This window comes from Panicum virgatum, chromosome 8K (assembly GCF_016808335.1).
Source record: "Panicum virgatum strain AP13 chromosome 8K, P.virgatum_v5, whole genome shotgun sequence".
Taxonomy (NCBI): domain Eukaryota; kingdom Viridiplantae; phylum Streptophyta; class Magnoliopsida; order Poales; family Poaceae; genus Panicum; species Panicum virgatum.
Genome location: NC_053143.1, coordinates 53,717,398 through 53,726,245, shown reverse-complemented (window position 1 = coordinate 53,726,245; position 8,848 = coordinate 53,717,398). Strand labels below are relative to the sequence as shown.

The following is an 8,848-nucleotide window of genomic DNA, read 5'->3' as shown; positions in this document are numbered from 1 at the left end:
AGATAGTAAGATAAGATAGGTTACGGTGAGAAATTCACTTCAAGACGGGCTTGATTTGCAGCTCCAAGGTAAGGAACAAACAGCGTTAGCTCCAGTCAGGCCTGAAAGGGGACGAGTATGATGATGATCAGGGTCATTCAGCATTCTACCCCTAGCCGCAGAAGATCACAGGCCATTCAGCGATCGATTAACTCAACATAGCAGACTACCAAGATCGGTTCTGCACTGAACTGAAGCTACCTGCCACGGCAAGGAATTCAGATTTCCTTTTCACTGAAACACATATAATCCTGGCGTGATTCAGCTTTAGCACGCATGGTATAACAGCGCTAAATACCTGAACAAACAATGTGCTAATGCTATCATCAGGGGTCCAAGATGCTTCCTCGGTTCAGACTTGAGACAAAGATAACCGTAGCAGCAGTAGCAGCAATTGTGATTCCAGAGAAGGGACTCTTTAACATGACAGTGGAGGAAGCTGCAGCAGTGAATACATGCGGACTCTCCACGCTGCAGCAGGTTTCTGATAAGCTGCATGCCGAGCTCGTGTGCTCAACTTTGCCATGAGCAGAGCAGGCGGGCTTCGCCACAGCAAACCGGGCAGGGAAGGGAACAGAAGCCATGGAAAGAGAAGAGAGTCGTCCGACGGCGAAGTGACCAAGGAGTCCAAGACCGACCAACCCCCTTGTGAGGTGGGCGGACCGCCATGGCCTCTGTGCTCCGAGCTCTGAGCCTCTGATCTGACATTCACATTTTGACCCTGAGAAGGACTAGTCGATTGGTTCGGCCAGTATGGCGGCGGGGACAGAATGTGACGCACCGCTCATCTCGTGGCACGCCACAGCTTCTGCGCTCCGCCTGTCGCATCCCCACCATGCACCAGGGTAACATTCGCCGGCCGGAGGCACGAGCAGGTGCGGCTGGCGGCTGCGGCACTTCCACGAACACATCCGGTCGCGGTCGCGGTCGCGGTCGCGCCATGGTCGGCGTTCTTCGCCGCCCAAGAGAGCAAAGTTGGTGCCTGACGAGGAAGACGCCTGTTGCGACGGGCCTAATCATGGCCGCCCAACCCCGATTGGACGGATGAGAGAAGCCCAGAATGTGGACGGTATTTCAAATACCGTCCTCCACCCTTGGCGTCATGGCCGGAGCGCCGCCGAACTCTGGCCGTTCCTAGCTTCCTGCCCCTTCCTCGTGAGCACCGCGGAGCCTCGCCGTCTTGCATCTACCACCACCACGTTCGTACGCCCAGTGTGGTGCGATAACCGGAGGCGATCGTTGGGGCCGAGCGCGGTGGGGTGCTGGGGCGCGGCACGGCAGGACCGCTAGCATGGCATGGCATGGCGGCGTCGTAAGCAGCCGGCCAGAACGCCAATGAAAGAGGTGGGCAGGCAGACCACCATGGAATCCGGCCGGCTGCTGCTCCTGCTGCCGTGGCGCGCCGCGGATCACACCCTCCGTGGTCCGAGCTCTGACTGACCATGAGGCAGAGGGCGAGTGGCCGGCCGAGGGCTCTGCTTGGCTTGGCGAGCCAAAGAGGAGTTCGTTCAGGTCTTCCCCCTGGCTGCCTTCTTCCGGCGAGCTTTGGAGCTGTTGTTCCTCACCTTGAGCCGTGCCTTGCTGTACAGAATGGGTTCAAGCGGATGGCATGAACCGTATGCAGGAAACACTCTCTGTGATTGACCTGATTGAAACCCGTTGTTTTCAGTCGTGGCATATTTGAAGGAGCATCAATCACAAAATACTTTTTTGCGAGAAAAAAATCACTAAATGTTTACTGTCCGGACACAGGACAGGACCACGTAAGAACTTGAAGAATGCACAGTCCTATTGTGATGCTTTATGTTTGTTGTTTTCTTTTAACTTGCACCCAATTATTTGCATAGGTTGCTTATCATTAATTCTTTTCCCTGGTTACTTATCATTGTCTTTCTTTCTGAACGGATGCTAATTGTGGAGTAAGCAAATCAGATAATTGGGGGACCGAAACTGGCGACCAGAGCGGGGTGAATGGGAGCCGATCAAAATTTCTCTCAAAATTAATACATCGGCCTATATCCCGAAAATCACCACAAGCCCTCGAACCTAGGATATGAGAGAGTAGCTATGGACTACCCATCTCTAAGAAAAACGCCCTAGGAAGCGAAACGGAAGCAATAGCGAAAAACCATCCAAACAGCAGTTTCACTGGATCAGACCGGTCTGACCGCTCACTCCGACCGGTCAGACCGGTCGGGCTGGAGTATACGTTTTCAGACCGGTTTCACCGACCGGTCAGACCGGTTGCTCCCGGACAGCCCACAAACAAAGCTTCAAATGTTGAATCTCGAGCAAACGAAGTCCAAATCGAACGAAACTTGGAGGATACCTTCACATCTGTCCCATGAACATATCCCCAAGAGATCTCTCCCAAAAGATTAAAGGATCTTGAGAATTCAGGGAAAGATCAAAGTGGATTGGGGTTTTCTCAAGAACACAAAAACTCCAATTCGTGAGAACTCGCGATTCCAGGGGGTTTGGCACTAGGCTAGATGCATAGGAATTGTCACAAAGAGTACAACAAAGCATGAATTCAAAGGGTTGTCTCCTCCAAACACACAACACACCAAAAGAGGAGAATTCGAACCCAAAACGCAAGAGAGGAGGGAGAGGACGAGAACTCAGTGCACAAAGGTGAATCTCAAACGAATTTCATTCATTAATCTCAGAGGAATTCACCTATACAAAGGCTAGAGCCTACCACACCATCATCCACCCTCTAGATTGGAGAGATTAGCTATAATCTAACCTTTCTTTGCGTTGGAGACCTTGGCCCTAACCTGGAGCAGGGAGAAGGGGAAGGAAAAACCGAAAAGGACTCAAAAGGCTCAAGAGACTCGACCCCCACGAACAGGTGAGGGGGACTTAAATACCCAGCTGCTGCGGCCAGACCGGTCAGACCGGTCGGGTCTGCAGTAGCCCTGTACACGACCTCAATCAACTTTGGAGTTTCTTCCTTCGACTCGAAGTCTTCCCTGTGATGCCTCCACATTGACGAAGATCCGGTCCGCGGTTTTGGAGGGTCCGCGAAACCCAGGTAGATGGCCGGTTTTGAGAAAACCGACAAAACTCAACGCGCGGGAAGATTCCCGCCTCCATGCCGTGGCCCTAGACGCTATTCCCGCCTCGGCCTTCTGACGTCCCTAGACGCCGCCCGACGCCCGTCACCTCCTCGCCCGCAGCGAGGCCCTAGACACCGTCGACACCCGTCACCTCCGCCAGTCCCGAGACCGACGCCCGTGCCTCCACGACTTGGCGTCTTCAACCGCCGTCCGCCTTCTTGGTTTTGTGGCGCAAACCAAGAAACCCGCCTTCCGTCGTCGCTTGCGCCCTCGATCTAGGAGTGGACGCCACAGTTGCCGCCCGGCCTGAGCTCCTCCACGGCAACTCTCCGTCGACACTCGACGCCCGTGTACCTGCAATCCAAAGACCAAGCGCACGATCACACCGCACGGTTGACAATTCACTCATCACAGGCAGGATAGAGTACTCAACGTTCCTCAATAATGTGCCACGAATAATCCACATCTAGTGCTGCAGTGAACTGAAGCTGCCACGGCAAGGAATTGAGCAGCACTCCGATATCACAGATGGAAAGACAGACTAGCTAAAAAATCAGTTACCAGCAAAGATAAGCTCTTGCAAAATCTGACTGAGCATGCTCAGCATGTATATAAGATAAGCATGTGGAGGTCACGTCACCACCTGCGGCGACAATAGTAAACCACAAGCCAGATTGAGAAAATAATCGATTTTTCAGCTGGTACTTACATGAAAACCAAAAATGTGTATCTAGTTAATGGCATATGGGGGGAAAAGGGGTGAAGCTACCTAATTGAACATATCTAATCATCTCCGTCTGACCACTTGTAGATATCCAGATCTTTGCCGTGATGTTGCTGTTGAAGTCCAGGCACCCACCGTGTAGATGTCTCTTGCATATCCTCTGATAGCCACAGTTGCAGCAAATTGTCTAATTTCTCAACACACCTCAAGTTTGGGCAACCGTGTGCCCGCATCTGTCTCACTTGAGGAAGATTTGAGATCCTCTCTAGGCCTTCACAAAATGAGATTGATTTCACGTCAGAGAGGAATGTGTTGTCTTCCACAAACTTGATGCTTCCTGCAAATATTAATCCAAGCTCCTTCAAGCTGACAGCTTCTTGTCCAAGCTGTCGTGGGAGAGCTTTCAACTTGGGGCAACGAACAATTCCCAAAATCTTTAGACATGGTAGTAGTCGCATCTTTGGAGTTCGGGCTTCATATTTTTGCTTCACAGCAACTCCAACCTCTCTGCCTTCCTTACCTGCTATTGTTTCATCATCTTCTTCAGCATCAAAGGTCCACTCCTCCCAGTTGGGCAAATCTTCTATGAACAACGCTTCAAGCTTGGGTAAAGATATAAACTCTGTAGTCCCAGAATCATCCACCCGCAATCCAAGAATCTCGGGACCAATTTTGGTGACTGCAGTTGCTCCATCAACTCTAAGGTATTCCAAGTTGGGTTGCTGTCCAATTGAAGGAAGTTGCGCAAAGGATTTGCAATCAATGAGGTTCAAATATTTTAGTGATGACAGATGAGTAGTACCTAACCAGGTGGGATACCTCTGACCAAAGAAGCCCTTAATGCCAAGATCTTCCAGATTCTGTGGATGGATTAGAAGCTCAAAGATCTTCTCAACATTGCTAACATCCTCTTCAGAATATAGTTCATCGATACCTTTTGTGCACCTCTGACGCAAAGTTTTGAGATACTTCTTGTTTATTAGAACTAAGTCTGAACTACCAGATGCTGCTTGTTCCAATTTAATCATATCAAGTTGCCTCAACTGCAGAAGAGGATACAACTCGTTCAAATTCCATCCATCTTGCATTGTTGTACTATTTTGAATGCCGCCACAAGTTGGGAAACCTTCTAGATCATTGAGAAACTCCAATCTGCCTATCCCCTTCGGGACCAGATTTATTGGTGTCCCATCAAGGCCAAGACGCCTTAAACTGCTTAACCGAGTGATAGCCCAAGGAAGCTTGTCCAAAGCATCACACTTCTGCAAGTTCAAAATCTGAAGGTTTACGAGTGAACCAATGGACTCTGGAAGATAAGATATATCAGTGGAATCAAGATCAAGTAACCGTAGATGAATTAAACTTCCAATACAATCTGGAATACTTTGGACAATGGAACCAGTTAAATGCAAAACTCAAATATGTTGGAGTTTTACGAAAAAATTGTTACCAATTCTTTGTAGCCTGCTACAATTAAAATGCAATGTCCTTGCTCTAATATGCTCCTTGTTCAAGTTGGGGAGCATTATAATATCCTTATTACTAACAACTGAAACACGTCGTAGTCTTGACAAAGATTTAGCCTCCAACAATTGTGGGTCTCCACAAAAACATTCATCTTGTGACAAATGCTGAACGAGCTGCTTTAATAAATCGTGCATTTTGCACCTTGAATAGTCAAAATATGTAGGTTCTGGTTGAAAGAGATTCCTATGTATCAATTCATAGAAATATTCTTCAGCTGTATCCTCTAGAAGTTGTTGGTCTTGCTCTTCTACGAAACCTTCAGCAACCCAGAACCTGATGAGGTCATCACGATACATTATTTGATCTCCTGGGAATAAGGCACAATAAAGGAAGCACTGCTTCAAATGTCGAGGTAGGTCATCGTAACTCAAATACAAAGCTCCTCTCAGTTCAATAGGACCTTTGCTCATAGACCGAGCACTTCTATTTGTAATTTTTCTCCATTGTTTCTCATTCTTCTCTTTAGTTGCTAGAACACTAGCAGTAACCTTGATTGCAAGAGGAAGGCCACCACACATACGAACAATGTCCATCCCAATACCCCGTAGGTTTTGCACTTCAGTCTCTTCGTTAATGTTCATACTCTTCCAAAGTAGCTCCCTTCCTACATCTGCTGACATCAATTCAACTCGATGCACATCTTCCACCCCAATTGCTCGTGCCACTATATCCAATGTTAGGCTAGGTGCTAAGCGAATTCTAGGTGGTGACCCACCGCCTAGAGCCTAGGCGGGATTAAGCGGGATTAGGCGTTTCAAGGCGTTTTCCTAGGCGGTACAATATACTACGTATACTTCACCATATACTATAAAAAGAAAAGAAAAAATGAGGAACTAGTGGGCCTTGAATTGAAAAGAAAGGCCCAAAGCAGCCCACCAAACTAGCCCAACCCGAATCTCAACCCCACTCCCACCTTATCCATTCGATTCCATCACCTCAGCCTCCAACCCGCCGCCGCCTCTGCCCAGTCCGCCCGCCCGCCCACCTGTGACGCCCAGGCTGCCGTTCCTCCTCCTCCTCCTCCTCCTCCTCCTCCGCGCCCGCCCCTGCCTCCTCCTTCACCGCGCACACGCCCCTACCACCTCCTCCTCCGCGCGCACGCCCCTACCTCCTCCTCTGCGCCGCCCGTCCCCTGCTTCCTCCTCTGCCGGCGCGCGTCCCCTGCCTCCTCCTCCGCCGCCGCTGCCACTCTCTGCTCTGCCTCATCCCTGGGTCGCCAGATCTGCCTCGTCCCCGGCCCCTACAACCTCCCCCGCCGGCACCGACGAGCTGGCGCCGCCTAGGGGTCCGCCTACCCCCTAGGCGAGGCGGTACCCCGCCACCTAGCGCATAAGCGCACCTAGGCGAGCGCGGAATAGCGCCTTGTGGAACATTGACTATATCATTTCAAGTTGTCATTAGAATTGTTCCTGTTGCTGCAGTATCCAATGGAGTTCATAGTAGATTAGTCCATACTTCATGTTTCCATACATCATCCAACACAAGAAAGAAACTTCTCTTTTCAATGGCTATTGCAAGGTTTCTGCTAAGTTCTCCAACAGTTTCATCTTGCCCATATTCTACCCCAAAGTTGCGAAGAACCTCTTTCAAAAGAGCAACCTCAGAGTACTCCTGAGAAACGCAAATCCATGCTCTCTTGCTGAAGGTTCCTTTTATTCTGTGGTCATTATATATCTTTTGAGCAAGAGTCGTTTTTCCAACACCTCCCATTCCAACAATACCAACCTTGTAGGACTTCATTTTCTTATGTGCAAGTATCAGTTCCACCAATCTCGTACAAGCAAGTGAAGTCTCCTTACCCACAAGGTTAGGCTCCAGAAGTTGCCAAGTTTTCATCCTCCTTATTACTGAAACTTCCTCTTTTGGTAGCATATTCTGAAGCATTAGATATCTTTCACCCATTTCTGAAATCTTCACAAGTTTATTGTTGAAGTTCCTGATCTGAATTGCAATTTCATGACGTCTTCGGAGATTAGGAAGCCAAGAGAAAAGTGAAAATCCTGTACCTGTGTCAGATTTTCTAGATGATGAAGAGTGGTCCACTAACAACTTGCTTCCTTCTAATCTAGCCAAGTCAATAATATCATCTGCTTCATACATTGCATCTTTTAGCTCATCAAGCCAGTTGTTAACCACTGACTCTACTGTCCTCCTTTTCTCAGTGGAAGAAGTCCACATTACCCCCCTCAAGTATTGCCGAAGTCCAAGTTTCAACCCTCAAGTACAAAACCGGGCGAACGACACCCCCGAACTGCTCAATCCGCGCAGCCCACCCCCGCGCGCCCTTCCCCCCGGTTTCGTTGCCGTGCCGTCCTCCTCCGTCATCCCGCTGCGCCTGCCCGTTATCTCCCCCTCCGTCTCGCTCTTTCTCTCTGATCCCCAAACGATTCGGCTCCAAGAGCACAAGATGCAAAACCAAATTGAGGCAGGAGACCACAAGATGCAAAACTACTTACCCGGTGCCTCATGCATGTCAATTACCGCCTCCCAGGGTTATTGCGGCTCCAAGAAATCCATCGAGCTGCCTTCTGGCCGCAGTCACAGTGCACTGCAGGATGATATTGCAGTGGCCCCTCCCTGTATGGAACAGGGGACTCGGAGCTCCGTTCCTCTTTGAGCCCGCGGCCTGAAGTCACACTCGATCCTGCTGAGCTTGGACTCCTGTTGGTCGCCATCTCCTGGATCAGATCAAACCTAGGGACAGAGAGAGGGGCGAATCATTTGGGGATCAGAGAGAAAGAGCGAGACGGAAAGGGAGATAACGGGCAGGTGCAGTGGGATGACGGAGGAGGATGGCGCGGCAACGAAACCAGGGGGAAGGGCGCGCGGGGGGTGGGCTGCGCGGATTGAGCAGTTCGGGGGTGTCGTTCGCCCGGTTTTGTACTTGAGGGTTGAAACTTGGACTTCGGCAATACTTGAGGGGGGGTAATGTGGACTTCTTCCTTTCTCAGCATCACAAAGAAATCATTTTATTTGGTCCATAGTTCGTTCTAGTTCTTTGAGATCTTCTTGTACCCCAAGAACCAAAACAGCTTTCTCTGTAATGATATGTTGCAACTTCTTGACACATGATCCAACCAAAGAATCAAGTATGGTCGCCATCAACAAACTTAACGAAGGAAATCCACCAAAAATCCCAAGTGATTTATATGCGAGAATGAGAACTTGCAGAGCTGCAGGCTGGCAGTGAATAACAACATGTGTTAAGATGTAATAGAGAATCACAGGTACACTGCTTATTGGCATCTACATTTTGAATAAAGTTTAGCATACTAGAGGTATGGGAATCTCATGATGGCTTCTTTTGTCCCGTATATCTTTTGCATAGCATGCAGATGTATATGGCTAGAGTTGTGAAGTTATATTTCTATGAAAACATGATCAATGTAAATATGTGCATATAGCCCCTAAATTGTGCATAATGATGACCCTATGGTTGAGTTAATACACTGGGCAATAAAAAAATTGCTCAAGTACATAAAAGATGGTGTCTAAC

General features: G+C 49.1%; 1 pseudogene; it reads right to left on the bottom strand.

The window, feature by feature from the left end:
- Positions 1 to 3,755: 3,755 nt before the first annotated feature.
- LOC120645238 lies at positions 3,756 to 8,474 on the bottom strand (annotated as a pseudogene).
- Positions 8,475 to 8,848: the final 374 nt, after the last annotated feature.